At 40.1% G+C, this 16821-nt stretch overlaps 1 long non-coding RNA gene and 1 pseudogene across 1 annotated transcript; one reads left to right on the plus strand and one right to left on the minus strand.

Annotated features, from left to right (window-relative positions):
- Positions 1-385: 385 nt before the first annotated feature.
- Positions 386-16805, minus strand: LOC113914017. The gene is made up of 3 exons (XR_003517345.1): positions 16279-16805; positions 12459-12601; positions 386-745 (listed from the first exon to the last, which is right to left on the minus strand). It is a non-coding gene; the product is annotated as an uncharacterized LOC113914017 (long non-coding RNA).
- On the plus strand, positions 1787-2440 carry LOC113914016 (annotated as a pseudogene).
- Positions 16806-16821: the final 16 nt, after the last annotated feature.

A 16821-nucleotide genomic window follows, 5' to 3' on the forward strand; every position in this document is an offset into this window, starting at 1 on the left:
GAGAAGTGGGCTCCCTGCTCACAGGGAGCCCGACACGGGACTCAATCCCAGGACCCCGGGATCATGACCTGAGCCCAAGGCAGACGCTTAACCATCTGAGCCACCCAGGCGCCCCCTGTATGTTTTTGGAAATTTTAGCATATTGCAATCCAGACTGCCACATTTGAAGGGCTCAATAAGCCACATGTATCTAGTGGCTCACAGATGGGACAGCTAGTGTGAGCTTCAAAAGGGACCCTATCTTGTTCATTTTTTTATTCCAAGGTGCTTGATTTGTAAGAAATGCCTGATAAATGCTTGTTAAAGGAATGAATGAATGTCAACTTCAGAGTCGGGGACCTGGGGCGGTGAAGGAACTGAGAAAAAGAGACGACAGTATAGCAAGGCCCAGGGGACCCCGAGCAAACAGCCCGAGGTGCCGAGGTTTATTTTCCATACTCTTATATACCTTCTACAGCAGGGGCGTAGTAAGGCACATTCCTCCATGTATACAGGATTAGTCAAGCACTGTAAACAGAATTTACAGGACAAGGAAACAAAGAGGGGAGTGCACAGTGTGCTGTTTACAGCTGGTTTCCTATCTACAAAACATCTTCTGCTGCGCACTTTAGAACTGACCACACACGTTCCAAGGGCATTTCACTCTGATCCTTTCGGGTTATTTTTAACCCTGCAACCTTGAGTTTTCTCAGAGATCTCCAGTCTGAGCGAACATGCACCAGTGGTCATTGCGGCGTTCTGTTTCCTACAAATGAACAGATGAATGGTGATAAAAATAGCTAAGGTTGACTGCTTGCCATGTGAAAAGGCACTGTGATAAGCAATTTACATCACTCTGATCAGCAAATGTTCATTAGCATTCGATGGCTATTTAACAGTTATTAAATAATTACATAGTCTTGGGAAAGCCAATGGGCACATTATATAGTGACTTGGAAGACCAGTTTTAAAATAGAGTGGATAGGGGCGCCTGAGTGGCTCAGTTGGTTAAGTGACTGCCTTCGGCTCGGGTCATGATCCTGGAGTCCTAGGATCGAGTCCCACATCCGGCTCCCTGCTCAGCAGGGCGTCTGCTTCTCCCTCTGACCCTCTTCCCTCTCGTGCTCTCTAGCTCTCATTCTCTCTCTCTCAAATAAATAAATAAAATCTTTAAAAAAAAATAAAATAGAGTGGATATAAATAAATGCAGGGGATGGGTAAGAAGTTTTAAGAAACAATGCTGCACAGTAGAAGGGCACATGCTTTGGAATTAGACACACTGTGTTAGAATTCCCAACTCCACTACTCACTTATATGCTCTTAGGCAATTTAATTAAATTCCCTAACTTTCCACTTCCTTATCTGTAAAATGGAGACAGTAATACCCACCTTGTTGTGAGGTTTGTAAATAGTATCTTCAAAGTGTTTGGCTAGAAGATAGGCATTATTATCAGTTCTAGGAAGTCTTTCACTCTTTTTTTTTCTTTAAGATTGATTTATTTATTTGAGAGAGAGAGAGAGAGAGAGAACGTGCATGCAAGTAAGGGTGGGGAGGAGCGGGGGGGGGGGCGGAATCTCAAGCAGGCTCCACGCTGATCGGGGAGCCCAGTGTGGGGGCTTGATCTCACCACCCTGAGATCCTGACCTGAGCCGAAACCAACAGTTGGACGATTAACCGACTGAGCCACCCAGGCAACCCCAAGATTTAACAATTTTAAAGGTAAGCATTTAGGTAAGGCTTACCATGTGTCAGAAACTGTGCTAAGTGCTTTAAAATATTAATGCGGACCTACAGCCCCCGGAGAAGATGGCCGTCCCAGCAGTGTCTGGGTTGTCCCAGCAGGTGTGATGCTTTAGTATGACTGTGGTCAGGCCGTTTTCCAAGCTCATGCGGCCACCTATTCAGGGATATGATATTGAAGGTCGCTATGCCATTGAAGGTCACTATGCCACTGCTCTTTATTCTGCTGCATCTAAACAGAATAAACTGGAACAAGTAGAGAAAGAATTGTTGAGCGTAGCACAAATCTTGAAGGAGCCCAAAGTGGCTGCTTCCATTATTCCCTACATAAAGCGTTCCGTGAAAGTGAAAAGCTAAATGACATGAGCGCAAAAGAGAGGTTCTCTCCTCTCACATCCAACCTGATCAATTTGCTTGCTAAGAATGGTCACTTGGACAATACCCCTGGAGTCATTTCTGCCTTTTCGACCATGATGAGCGTCCACCGTGGAGAAGTATCGCGCACAGTGACCACTGCATCTCCTTTAGATGAAGCCACTCTTACTGAATTAAAAACGGTCCTGAAGAGCTTCCTAAGTAAAGGCCAAATCTTGAAATTGTAAGTTAAGACTGACCCGTCAATCATGGGTGGAATGATTGTCTGTATTGGAGAGAGATACGCTGATATCTGCGAAAACCAAGATTCAGAAGCCCAGCAGGGCCATGCGGGAAGTTTTCTGAAAGTGTTGATTTTCTGTCAGTGAAAATTCCTAAACTTGGAGCAACAATAACATGCTTCCTGAACAGAAAAAAATAAATAAAATATTAATGCATTCGGCTTCATAACAACCCCAATGAGATATTACCATTATTTCCACTTTATTGCTGGGAAACTGAGGCACAGAGGGGCAATAGCTTGCCCAAGGTCACTTAATAAGTGGTGGTGCTAGGATTCTACACCCAGAAGTTCAATTCTGGTGTCAGGACTCTTAATCACTATGTTTTCTTATTCTCAAGCCCATCATTGCCTTATTCATGAGGGAAAAAAAAACAACTCTGCAATTGACTGCTCTAATAAACCGGTTTTGTTTATGGAGAAACTAATCTATGCACTCTGCCCTGGTGAATAAGAGATTAGAGATTATGTCAAATGTAAGTCTTATTTCCTTAAAGAGTCATACCTTTGTATTTGCTGACAAATTTTTACACATAAGTGTGGTTTGCTGCATGAGTTTCTTCCCAGTTTGGGAAGAATTTCCCAATTTGTTTGCAAATATTTCTGAGAGCAGGCTTCTCCCTAGAAGCTCAAAGACATGCTAGTACTGATCTTAGAGACTTTGTGCAGAGTTCTCAAAAAGCACCACCCAAAAAGCAGGAAATAGGTGAGTCAGAGTCTATGGCTTTCACCTTGGATGGGCTGTGATGTTAGAATACAGATGACAATCTAGTGATCCCCATTTCTAGTCATCTGCAGCAGCTCTGCTCTGATCTAAATACAAGGGGAGTAAATCTCCAATAAAGAAAGAAAAAGATTTAAAAAAAAAAAAGGAGACAGGAAAAAGAAAAGAATAGTTTCCAGGTCTCAGGGTTCTACTGATTTTACTACTGCCCAAAAATGAGGTCTAAACATGGATAATGCCATCCACAAAAAAAGGGCAAAATGACCATCTAATCAGATGAGGAAAGAAACTGGCCAGAAAGATGGTTTCTTTTTTTTCCACAATGATGCTTGGAAAACAGACAACAGATGGTATTTAAAGAAATACTACAAATACTGTTTTTCTTCTTCCCAACACCTGTAAGCCACCAGGACCCTTTAATCAATAGAGGAGATAGTGAGAATGTAGGGGAGGCAAAATTTTACCTCCACTTTCTTAGGGTTTTTCAGCCAGGCCTGAGAATTAAACTGATAGAAGACAGATTAATAGGAGAAAAGTATATAAACCTATAAGTTTTATATGATATGGGAGCTCTCATAAGAAAAGAAAGATCCAAAGATATGGCAAACCTACCGGCTTTTACATTAGGTTGAACAAAAAGGCAATTGGGGAGAAGTATCTAAACTATATGGGGAGGCCATAGGAAGGTAAGTATTATCTTAACATGGTCTATTTATACAGGATTCTCTTGGCCTTAATTCCCCAGTGAAGAATGTTCATTTTCCCCTGGTACAGGGAAGGCATCTTTCACACAGGAGTGTTTATCTCCTGTTTTCAGGAAGAACAGGGGAGAACTGAATGCCCTTCTTTGCATCTGCTGTTTTTTAAGTGCCTTTCACTCAAAATAGTCCTTATGTCAAAGTGGCATACTCCTTTCGTTCTCCCCCTTTGAAAACTCCCCCAAAAGATTCGTAGTCCAGAATCTGAGTTGGCAGATTATTCTGTTTCTCAGTGATTTAGTCTCTTAAGTCTTGGGAACAGGTCTGTTCATTTAAACAGCTGTGTCTCAGTTCAGGAGGTGGTGATGAAGATGAGGGTAGTTGTTCATCTAAGTTAGGTCACCATATGATCTGACCAATGAGGCATTTACTGAGGAGTATTTTTTACAGAAATCAAAGAAAAATGAATATTAATAGTTGGAAACAATTTCTGAGTCCAGAGGACAGCCAGTTGAGGAGATTTCTAGATTTTTTAAAAGATTTATTTATTTATTTTTAGAGAGAGAAAGAGAGCACTCATGTGTGCGCACCTGATGGGGGGAGGGGCAGAAGGAGAGGGAGAGAAATCCTCAAGCAGACTCCATGCTGAGGGCAGAGCCCAGGCAGGGCTTGATTCTAGGACCCTGAGAACATGGCCTGAGTTGAAACCAAGAGTCTTATACTTAACGGATTGAGCCACCCAGGTACCCCAAGAAGATTTCTAGAATTTAAGCAAGAAGCTTCTTTATATGGTAGAATAAGGATGGCAGTTATAATTTGACAGATTTCCTGATTTGCAGTTTGAAGGTCTCTCTTGCTGGGTGTTCCAGTGAATTTTCTGAGTGGCCTACACAAGTAGACATGAAGTTTGTCTATCTATGATCTGTTGTGGTGATTTTCTGAAGTTTATATCAGGTCATCCAGCTTTCACGTATAGGCGTTCAGGAAAAGGACAGTTTTCATTCTTTGTGATTTCAAGTCAGAAGGGTGGGAGGAAAATGGGAAATTTTGGTTTGGAAAGTTGTGGCCATATGCTGGAGGAAATTAGAATTCAGGATCTAGATGAGTTTCTAGCTAGAATACAAAACCTCAAAGACAATGAAAAGGGCTAGAATCCTAATTGTAAGGGGATGTTACAGTTCTTCACTGAAATGTAATTTTCTCTCCCCATTTTTATTAAGTATAATTACAGTAAGACTTTTTTGTTTGTAAAATAAGTTTAGTCTCATTAAACTTGGCCTGATTATTTACATAAGTGCAGCAAGAATAGTGATTTATCACATAGGCTCTTTTTAAGTTTGTTTTGTTGGAACTTTTAATAAGGAATCTTAGATTGAACTTTAAAAGCCATTTGAGGCTAAGAAATCAAGCCAAGAATTCGCCATCAGACTTTGCCTATAGCATCCATAGATTTGGGTGAATTCCTCTCTTTTCAAGGTACCCAATGGATCTTAAAATTCTTGGGCCTGCCAGGAAGTAATCTTGCTTACTTACTTGTAGGGCTGGGAATCCTGTAAGCAAGGTATTGGGCTGGTGTTTCAAGAGGTGTTATAAGCATTGGCTCCATATAGTCAACCTTAGTTCCTTAAAGACATCCGGTCACGTTATTTTTGTTTAAGATTTTATTTATTTATTTATTTGAGAGAGAAAGAGAGAGAGAGAGAGAACAGGAGGAGGTGCAGAGGGGGAAAGAATCCCAAGCGGACTCCACACCAAGCATGGAGCCCAACTTGGGCTCGATCCTGTGACCCCAAGACCATGACCTGAGCCAAAACCCAGAGCAGGACACCTGACCAACTGACCACACAGGTATCCCTCCATCTGGTTACATTTAAGTCTATGTACCTGTCAAAATGTGACATTACAGTCAAAGTCTTGGTAATATAACCAATGTTTCCAGTTGTTGTAAAGAGAACAAATTCTTATTGAACCTATGCAAACAACTATATTATCATGAATAAGAATGTTTATTAAGAGTCTCGAGATTCTGGGGGTGCCTGGGTGGCTCAGTCTTGGTTAAGCATCTGCCTTAGGCTCAGGTCATGAACCCAGGGTCCTCGAATCAAGCCCCGTGTTGGGCTCTCTGCTCAGCTGGGGAGTCTGCTTCTCCCTCTCCCTCTGTCCTTGCTTGTGCGCTCTCTCGCTCACTCACTCTCTCTCTCAAATAAATAAAATCTTTAAAAAAAAAAGTTTCCAAATTCTGGAGGGATCATGTGGAAAGAAAAAGATAAATATTTTAATTTTTGCTTACAAAGGTATAGTCTATCAAATTGAGATAAGTTATAGATAGCTTAAGAAAAAGAAAAGGGGTTTTCTTTCTTTATTTTAAAAAGATTTTATTTATTTATTTATTTATTTATTTATTTATTTATTTATTTATAGAAAACGTGTGTGAGCAGGGGGGGAGTAGAGGGAGAGAGAGAGAGAGAGAGAATCCCTTTTTTTTTTTTTTAAAGATTTATTTATTTATTTATTCATGAAAGACAGAGAGAGAGAGAGAGGCAGAGGGAGAAGCAGGCTCCCGCTGAGCAGGGAGCCCGATGCGGGACTCTCAGGACCTGAGCCGAAGGCAGACGCTTAACCATCTGAGCCACCCAGGCGCCCCAGAGAGAGAGAGAATCCCAAGCAGACTCCATGCTGAGTGTGGAGCCTGATGCAGGGCTCGATCCCATGACCCCAACATCATGACCTGACTTGAAATCAAGAGTTGGATGCTTAACCAACGGAGCATCCAAGCACCCCAAAAAAGGGTTTTCTCAAATCTCAAAAACAAAACATTAAAGGTCTAACAATGCTTTAAACAAAAAGTCATAAAATTAAAACCATCCTTATCAGTTCATTCAGTCTCATGTACTTGCTTCTTGTTTGCTTGATCTTGGGTTAGCAGTTTAAATTAATCAGTTTCTCCATTAGAATTCTAAAATTCTTAAAGTTTTTTTTTAAGATTTTATTTATTATTTGAGAGAGAGAGAGAGAGTGAGTGGGGGGGGCAGAGGGAGAGGGAGAAACAGACTCCCTGCTGAGCATGGAGCCTGATATGGGGCTTAATCCCAGGAGACTGAGATCACGACTTGAGGCAAAGGCAGCTGCTCAACCAACTGAGCCACCCAGGAGCCTCCCCTCCCTTTCTTTCTTTCTTTCTTTCTTTTTTTTTTTTGAGAGAGAGAGTGTGGTACACCAGTGGGCACAGGGGGAGGCGGAGAAGGAGAGAGGGAATCTTAAGCAGGCTCCAGGCTCAATGCAGAGCCCAAAATGGGGCTTGATCTCATGACCCTGAGATCATGACCTGAGCTGAAATCAAAAGTCGGACACTCAACTGACTGAGCCACCCAGGCGCCCCAGAATTCTAGAAATTCTTAATCCAGCTTAGTGTTATGATCTTAGAGTTATCAGAAACCTGTATTCTAGAGTACTTGTCAGGGTCCTTTCAACGGATCTCCTTCAAGATGAAGCATTTTTTTATTTTAAAGATTTTATTTATTTATTTGACAGAGAGAGACTGCGAGAGAGGGAATACAAGCAGGGGGAATGGGAGAGGGAGAAGCAGGCCTCCCGCCGAGCAGGGAGCCCGACGTGGGGCTCGATCCCAGAACCCCGGGATCACGACCTGAGCCAAAGGCAGACGCCCAACAACTGAGCCACCCAGGTGCCCCAGGATGAAGCATTTTTCCCTGCAGTTGATTGTAAATGTTCTCAGAGAACAATCAAGAGTAAGACAACGGTCTATGAATGACAAAAGACTTAAAAATAGCCATGGTTACAGATCTGGTGAGAGTTCACTATTAAAAAAATGATACAATTAACAAGAACATTTGGTTATTTCTGTAAAATGCAATGTTTTCAAATAATAATTGGAATTTTGATTGATCATGTAGGCAGTAAGGACACTGACAGATTTCTAGAAATTCTGTACAATTTTTAAATATTGGTAGCATCTACTTATACAAATACGACCTAAAGAAAGTTATTTATCACTTTTATTTGACAATGTTTCCCATGTAATATCACATCTCAAACAAGCTATTAGTTTAATCTCTTTTTATAAGGATAGAGAACAAATCTTTGAGATCATCTAGGGACCCTCTGAGAAATTCCAAAGTTAGTTCAAGGTCAAGAGACTCATTTTGAATTTGATTTTGGGAAATTTGTCAAAAATGTCTAAAAGTTTAGAGCTCCCCTTGACATGGCGCTGAGGGGGCCGCCGGTGCTCTGGCTCTGCGGCTGGCTCTCCAGCTCTGCACTTGGCTGCCCAACTTCTTCCTGCTATTGTTTTCCAAGGATAAGAGAACTAAAACCTAAGTCAAATCTCATTTCCAAGACAGCATTCCAAATTTATTTGTTTATTTTTAGAGACAGAGTGCAAGTCAGGGAGGGACAAGGGAGAAGTAGAGGAAGAGAATCTCAATCAGGCTGCCTGCTGAGTGCACAGCCCAAGGTGGGACTCAATCCCTCGATCCTGAGATCATGACCTGAGCTGAAATCAAGAGTCAGATGCATAACCGACTGAGCCACCCAGGTGCCCCTGGAGGAAAAAGTCTTAATTACCTTTATTTTTATAGACAATATTACAAAAACCATTGGCATATAATGAGGTGATCCAAAATCCTAAGATGTAGGAAAGATTGTAGAGTACTAAGGAGTTAATGAAAATATTGTTATATGTCTAGATTTTGTGATATTTGTGTGGCCATCTTTTAAAATTTATAATTTTTTTACGGGGTGCCTGGGTGGCTCAGCTGGTTAAGCAACTGCCTTCGGCTCAGGTCATGATCCTGAAGTCCCGGGATCGAGTCCCATATCGGGCTCCCTGCTCAGTGGCGAGTCTGCTTCTCCCTTCTCTTGTGCTCTCTGTCTCTCATTCTCTCTCTCTCAAATAAATAAAATCTTAAAAAAAAATAAAATTTATAATTTTTTGTGGTTTTTGTTCCTCATTCTTTTTTTTTTTTAAGATTTATTTATTTATTTGTCAGAGAGAGAGCAAGAGAGCACAAGCAGGGGGAGCAACAGGCAGAGGGAGAAGCAGGTTTCCCGCTGAGCAGGGAGCCTGATGCAGGACTTGATCCCAGGACCCTGGGATCATGACCTGAGCTGAAGGCAGACTCTTAACTGACTGAGCCACCCAGGCGTCCCGAGACTTTTGTTCTCATTCTTAATAAATATTCACTTATTACCTAAAAAAAACAAAAAGCCTAAAGGTTTAAAACACTTAAGTAGTATCCTAATGACAAAATACTTAGTTATCCATCTAATTAAAGTGACCGTTAAGAGATTTTAAAGGTAAATATAGAAAGTCACGTAACTGTTAAAAAAACAAACCCTTAGATTCTTTAATATTGAAGACTCAGTTTTCTTATGTAATCAAAGACCTGATAAAGACTATGTGAAGCACAGGAAATTATTCTGATAAGATAGAATCTTTATTTCCTTGGCAGATGATATAAAAGGTAAAGAAAAACCTTTTATAATCTATTATTAAAAGCAGACCAATAATCTAAGAAACTGTCATTAAACTTATTTTGTATCAGTATATTATTGAGCTCATTTTTTAAAACTCCTATAAATTATCCATTTAACTTTGGCCAGCTTTGACCTTGCAACATAAAATTTCTTTTCCACAAACCTGCAATTTTCTACATCCACACAGATTTTGTCTTATTCCTTTTCTCTTTCTTATTCTGGAACATTTAGTCATTTTGCTTAAGGACAAAATTACTTCTTTTTTCCTCAACAAAAACACATCTGCCTTTGTCATATACTCTTTATATAAAAACATATCCCATTCTCCAACTATACTTTGTACACAAAGTTTTTTTCTTTGCTGTTTTTATTTTTAGTAGTTTTATTTTCATATATAGATTATAAATATTATAGATTACAAATTTTAACCATTTAGTAACCTTTATTTTCCAGTGAAAATTAGGAAGCAGGCAATTGTGAACTACTATATATATCAGCATCCTCTAGTAGCTTAGTAAATCTATGAATACATCATTATAAATATTTATAATTTTTAAAGACTTACACTTTTTCACAGTACAGTTTTTTTAATGTAGTAAAAGATATGCTTTCTAACAGACCAAAATATCTTTTTTTCTCTCTATAAAAATTGAGAAGCCAAAAGCAGATAAACTTATATTTAGCAATTAATGTTTTAGTGTATTATCTTATTTAGATATTATCTAAATATTCAGTGAATATCCATCATTTAATTTAACTTAATATAACTTTAAGGTTTCAAGTTGCCAAAAAGATTTTGGAAACTATTTTTAAGCAGACATAATACTTTGTTTAATGCAACAAAGGCAGCATAATCTTAAGTTATTCTTTAGATAATCACAGGCGAGAACTTAAAAGTTAAAATATATGGCTCTCTCCAACTTTCATTTTGTACTGCTGTGTTTTACATACATGAAGCAATTTATTTTTATTGTATATCTTGTCTTTAAACTGAATTTATAATTTTATAGTCTTAAGCATCTTGTAGAGATAAACTCATTTGATTAGTAAACCCAAGTAGAAAAAGTTGTATCTCTTCATTATGTTTAAGGTTTACAACTCTGAAGACATGATTGTTTTTATTAAACCAACAAACTTAAACTAGCTTTAATTTACCAAAGATTGTCCTAGGTCTTGTGAACCTGAAAAACATTTAGGTTAGTTTCTATATTTCTGAGAGTTTTAGAATACTTAATTTATGTAAGTGCTTATTTTTTTAAACTGATTAAAAAGAGCTCTTTTACAAAGTAATTTTGGCAATATCATATGAAAGTAGAAAAATAACACATTACATAACATGTATACCTAAGATGCATACAGACATAGAAAAAGAGATCTTATTCATTTTAAGTCTCAGCCATGAATTAGGTATATATTAAGAAACACAAAATTTACTAACTTATATAAGAGTGATCTTTGCCTTATAATTTTTTATTTCAATTTGATCTTCTTATAGGTAACAATAGGTCATTTGTTTAGGATGAGAACTCTCTAAAAAATCATTTAGGGCGCCTGGGTGGCTCAGTTGGTTAAGTGACTGCCTTCGGCTCAGGTCATGATCCCGGAGTCCCGGGATGGAGTCCCACATCGGGCTCCCTGCTCGGCAGGGAGTCTGCTCCTCCCTCTGACCCTCTTCCCTCTCGTGCTCTCTATCTCTCATTCTCTCTCTCTCAAATAAATAAATAAAATCTTTAAAAAAAAAATAAAAAATCGTTTTAAATAGGGGCCCCTGGGTGGTTCAGTTGGTTAAGTGTCTGACTCTTCATTTCAGCTCAGGTCATGATCTGAGTCCTGGGATCAAGCCCTGCATCAGGCTCCATGCCCAGCATGGATTCTGTCCCTCCCTCTCCCTCTGCCCCCTCGACCCCGAGCTCGCACATGCAAACACTCTTTCTCTCAAAAAAAAAAAATCCCTTTAATCATAAAAGTCCAAATATTCAAAAGTATACCTTCTTTTTAAAAATGAAGTATAATTGATATACTATATTACATTAGTTTCAGGTGTACAACATATTGATTCAACAATTCTATACATTACTCAGTGCTCACCATGATACATGTAGTTACCATCTGTCATATAATGTTATTACAATATTCCCTATGCTGTACTTTTCATCTCTATGACTTACTATATTTAACTGGAAGTTTCTACCTCTTAATCCCCTTTATTTTGCCACTTCCCACTTCCCCTCTGGTAACCACCAGTTGGTTCTTTGCACTGAAGAGTCTGTTTGTTCATGTTTTGTTTTCTAGGTTCCACATATAAGTGAAATCATATGGTATTATCTTTCTCTCTCTGACTTATTTCAGAAAATATATGTATTTGAATTGTGACTCAAAAACAAAATGTCTTTTTATGGCTTACAATCAAAAAGTCTTTTATGGCTTAATCATAGACACAAGAGGAGTCCCCAGAGAGAGTGCAAAGGATGCAGCCCTCCCCAAATCCAGTAAGTTCATTCCCAGAGTTAGCATAAGAGTGCCAAGACTTTCACTGTTACTGGAGTAAGAATAGTGTTTGTGAAACTACTGTCTCTTGTTATCTATGGGAAGATGAGATGCCTCCAGCTATAGCCCAGCTTATCTGTGGTGCTGGGTGGGTGAAATCAGGATGAGAGTTTCCTAACGCTATGAAGGCAATGAAAGTGAGACAACAAAGGCCCTTCATGGACTGGGACCTCTCATTAAGACAAACTTCCTGAAGAGCTGGTGATATTGGACAAAGAGAATGCTGCTTGTCATTTTGTGTCTTGGGTTTGCAGCCTGTTTGTCTGGTTCCCTGACGCAAGCCAACACTTGTACTCTCCGTGTGATAGAGATCCTAAGCCAAGCTCTCCTCAAGACATAAAATAGGATGAGAGGAACATGCTCTGATTTTTTCCCCCTTATGATAAACACCACAAAAGACAGAGAAGGAAAACAATCCTAGGAGGCTATGGATTATACCAGTGGTTACCCAAAACCAAATTTACAAGAGTCACAATTCAAAGAACTAATTTTGACAAACATTTTTCTCCTGTCAATCTATATTTAGAAAGATAAAACATACAGGAAGACTCTTACTGTTCTCCTTCTGGCTGGGCCTGCAGGCAGAAATCTGAGATACTGATGTGGTAAGGATCTTACCTTCTCCTGGCCTTTGATCAGATGGGACCTGATCTCTTAGTGTTACGGTCACTGATGTCCCATCATTGTCACCAGGAATTGTAGGGGAGGCAATATTTTACCTCTGTCTTCTCAGAGTTTTTCAGCTGATCCTGAGAATTAAACTGATAGAAGACAGATTAATAGGAGAAAAGCACACAAATCTATGTTTTATGTGATGCAGGAGCTCTCTCTCATAAGGTAGATCTAAAGAAATGACAAAACTTACAGGCTTTTATATTAGGTTGAACAAAGAAAGGCAATTGTGGAAAAATATCTAAACTATATGGGGAGGCCATAGGAAGATAAGTATTTTAACATGGCAAAGGGGCATATTTGGAGCTGGCATAGCCTGCCACCCTTCGAGAACCGAAGTCAATAGTAGGATACAAGGAATGATTTAGAAGGGCCAAGAACATATCAGCTATATTTTTGTTTCACCTAGATTGAAGTTGTTGAATAACTGAGGGTCAGATGATTCACTTCCATGTGAAAACCAAACTTATCTCACAGATCTAGTATTTGTTCAATACTCAGCGTTAAGTTTCACCCTCCTTTTATAGATGGGGAAATGAATCTACAAGGACCTGTGTATACTTGTTCAAACTGGCAATAGATGGATAGTGGAAATGTTAGAAAACCTGGTAAAATTGTTTTTTCCCCCTTAATAACAGGCTTTAAAAATATGTTTAAAGTAGATGGATTCTGGATGTCATAATTGAGTACAGGGCAAGGTAGAAATGACCAAGTGATTTGCAGAGAATCACTGGCATCACTAGAAATTTGACTCTCTTGTGAAAAGTGGCCCGAAACTCTTTCTACACAATGAAAGTGAGCATCTCTGATGCATTCTAGCTGGCTGTAACAGGTTCTCCACTGTAACTACAAAGGAAGTTGTGTTCAACTTTAGTTTTATCAACACGGGTATTTTTAATGTGAAATAGTTACTCTTAAATAGTTCGCATTCTCATGAAATCTGTAAAGATAAAGCATGGTAAAAATTACTAATTCTAGGAGTGCCATGGAGACGTATGTAGGATTCCATGCTACTCATTGGGGGAAACACAAAGATGATAAGCACAAGGCAAAATGACTTGATCTTGTTTTGGAGATGGCAAATGTGGCTTGGTAGAAAGATTATGGGGTTTGCCAGCAAACAGATTTAGATTTCAATCCCACTTTTGTCACCTAACAGCTGTGTGATGTTGGGCAAGCTACTTGTCTGAGTTTCAGTTTTCCCATCTATGAAATTCAGATGAATAGATGAATACTTGCGTAGGGTTGTTGGGAAGATAGAGTGAAGAACCTCATCAAAACCGTTTAAAAAGACATTGGCAGAAAAATATACGAGTTAAAAAATGACACATGCCGTAAGAAAAGCATTTCCTCAGAGCAGGAAGAGGCAGTGTTTACATAAAAAAATTAATGCTTAACCTTCCTTGTTTTTTGTTTTTTAAAATGTCATGAAATTCCAAGGGATTCATAATAGCTATAACAACATTATGTGTAGCGTATGTGTTTCTGGTGTTTATTCCTATATATTTTCTCAGTAATACATGGTATTTCTCTTTAGGTTGTCAACTATTTGTAAATAGGTGTAAATTATTTTTGCTTGGAGGAATTTACCTTCATTTACAGAACTGTGTTTCTATAGCAAGGATCAAAAGCACATACAGGTATTTCATATTTGAATAAAACTACAGTGCAGTTGATTCCAATATATGGCAGCCCAAACATCAGGGCTCTTGTTGCAAGATGGGGAAAGCATTTGAATGAATGATTACTTTCTTTGGTATTATTACACTACTACATAGAGGTTAGACTCTGGGCAAAATCCTTCATTGCCTTTTGTGGAGACTATCACTCATTTTTTTTTTAAGATTTTATTTATTTATTTGAGAGAGAGAGAGAGAGAGAGAGAGAAACAGCATGAGAGGGGAGAGGGTCAGAGGGAGAAGCAGGCTCCCTGCTGAGCCAGGAGCATGATGTGGGACTCGATCCCAGGACTCTGGGATCATGACCTGAGCCGAAGGCAGTCGCTTAAGCAGCTGAGCCACCCAGACGCCTTATTACTCAATTTTTGTAGATATATGAATTCTTTGAATTCACTTAAGAATGATGGTGCACTTAGGGACAATGGTCAATACAACATGCCTTCCCATGAGTTTGTACCATCTTGGAGAGTGAACCACTGTTCTAATTTTAGATCCTCCTCCAGAAAGCTCATCTGGGGGGGGCTTGTGGAGGGGTGTCTCTGCTGGAGGTGCATGTTACATACACATTGACTTGAATCAAATGAGATGCCTTTATGCTCTCAACCCTAATGTTATTTTTGAAAATCATAATGTACTCATTAAGCAATTACTTAATTTCTTCATGTGGTTTCCTCAGAACTAAATAATAGGTTATATTTTTATATAACTATTTGAAAAAAACCATGATGTTTGCACAAAAATGTAAAAATTTGCAATGAAAGTATTCTCCAGAAATAGTGTCTAATTGCACATGCTGATAAATCTCAGCAGTGGCTTACTTAGTTCTGGTCTTCTAAGAATATGCCCCTAAATTCCCTAAGCGTTTAGATCGTTAGATAGCTGGCATTTACATCATTATTTTTATATGTATTTCCTCATCCTGAATTACACTGGAATGATCCATTTGTCTGTCTTCCTATTAGACCCTATGCTCTTTGGAAAAATTATATGCCTAGTTCAGGGACAAGTACTTTAAACAAAGGCATTTATCTGAACTGAACAACTTAATGACTAAATTAACAAATATGAATCATGTAGTCTTTTTAAAATTTTTTTTATTTTTTAAAGATTTTATTTATTTGATAGAGAAAGCACAGGTAGACAAAGCTGCAGACAGAGGGAGAGGGAGAAGCAGACTCTCCGCTGAGCAGGGAGCCCCACGTGGGAACCTGGGATCATGACCTGAGCCCAAGGCATATGCTTAACGAACTGGGCCACCCAGTTGCCCCTGAATCACACAGTCTTCAACTCTTTTGCAGCTGGTGCTCTTTCACAGGCTAGAATTTGGCCCAGAGTTCTTATGTTTGTTTTGGAAAGGTTACTATTGACCCATTTATAACAAGTGATTCACCTGGCCCTGGCTATTTTCAGAATTCTGCTACTGGTCTGGATTCCAGGCACACAACATCTGGCCTAACCTAGTGGAATGCCTCATCCCTGAGGGCAAGCAGCTGCGTCAGCTGTGTGTTCTGTGTCCTGCAGAAATGACTGCGCATGGTGCTGGACTGTGAGCTCCTCCAGGGCGGAAGCTATGGTATTTAATTAATTAATTAATTATTTTTTTAGAAGCTATGGTATTTAAGTTAAAGTTTCCTGGGTTCAGTACTTAGGTCAGCCACGAGGTAGGGAGCTCACTCAACTTCTGTAGTTTCCAACCGGGTGCAGCATCATGGGTGCTTTGGTACCACTAACAGGGCCAGGCACTGAAACAAGCTCTAAATCCTCAAAGAAAAATTGGTCTGAACCATCTTAACTGATCCTTAACTATCAACCCCTGGGCGCTAGTCACTGCGCCAAGAGCTTTCACTCACTTTAAATTCTCACAATCCTTTTTCTTTCTACGGTTTGTAGTTTTTGAATGACAGGCAGCTAAATCATAGTGAGATTGTACCACGGGAGTCTCATGGAGCCTAAGGTTACAGTAATGTTATTCTCACAATCCTTTTATTTAAAAAATTAAGATATTATACATTATTATATATTAAAGTGCCTTGAGTGCACTAATATTAACTGTACGGCTTGATACATTTTTACAGATGGATACCAACCAGATCCAGAGACAGAACGTTTCCAGCTCCCAGTAGGTTCCCTCGTGCCCCTTCCATTCCCGGGGTCACCATTATTCTAACTTTTCTCACCATCGATACGTTTTGTACGGTATTATTGCGGCACGATTGGTCCGCGGCGCTGGACGAGACGCACGCTCGGTTTCCTCGCTAAAAAGCATCCCGCCGAGGTTGCAGGAGTCCACAGAGCCGCGGCTCCCCTCTCACGGACCCGGCGCGGGACTCCACGTAGGCGCCGCGGGAGCACGCCACAATGGCTGCCCGCGCTCTCCCACTCCGGCCTCGCCGCATTCTCCCACCTTGCGACGGGCAGCCGGGCGTGGCCCTGGGCGGCCACCCGCCGGAATAGGAGCGGCCAAGCGGGCGCTTCGGAGCCCGGGATGAGGGGCGCGCGCCCATTGGCTGAACTTTTCCCCCGTGGACGGGCCGGCCGCAGAGCCCGCCTCCCGGCCCTCTCTCGGCGCTCCCGTTGGCAGTTCGCGTCCCACCCGCGCCCGCCCCCGTCCCCAGCCCGCCGTGATGGAA

This window comes from Zalophus californianus, chromosome 11, assembly GCF_009762305.2.
Source record: "Zalophus californianus isolate mZalCal1 chromosome 11, mZalCal1.pri.v2, whole genome shotgun sequence".
Taxonomy (NCBI): Eukaryota; Metazoa; Chordata; class Mammalia; order Carnivora; family Otariidae; genus Zalophus; species Zalophus californianus.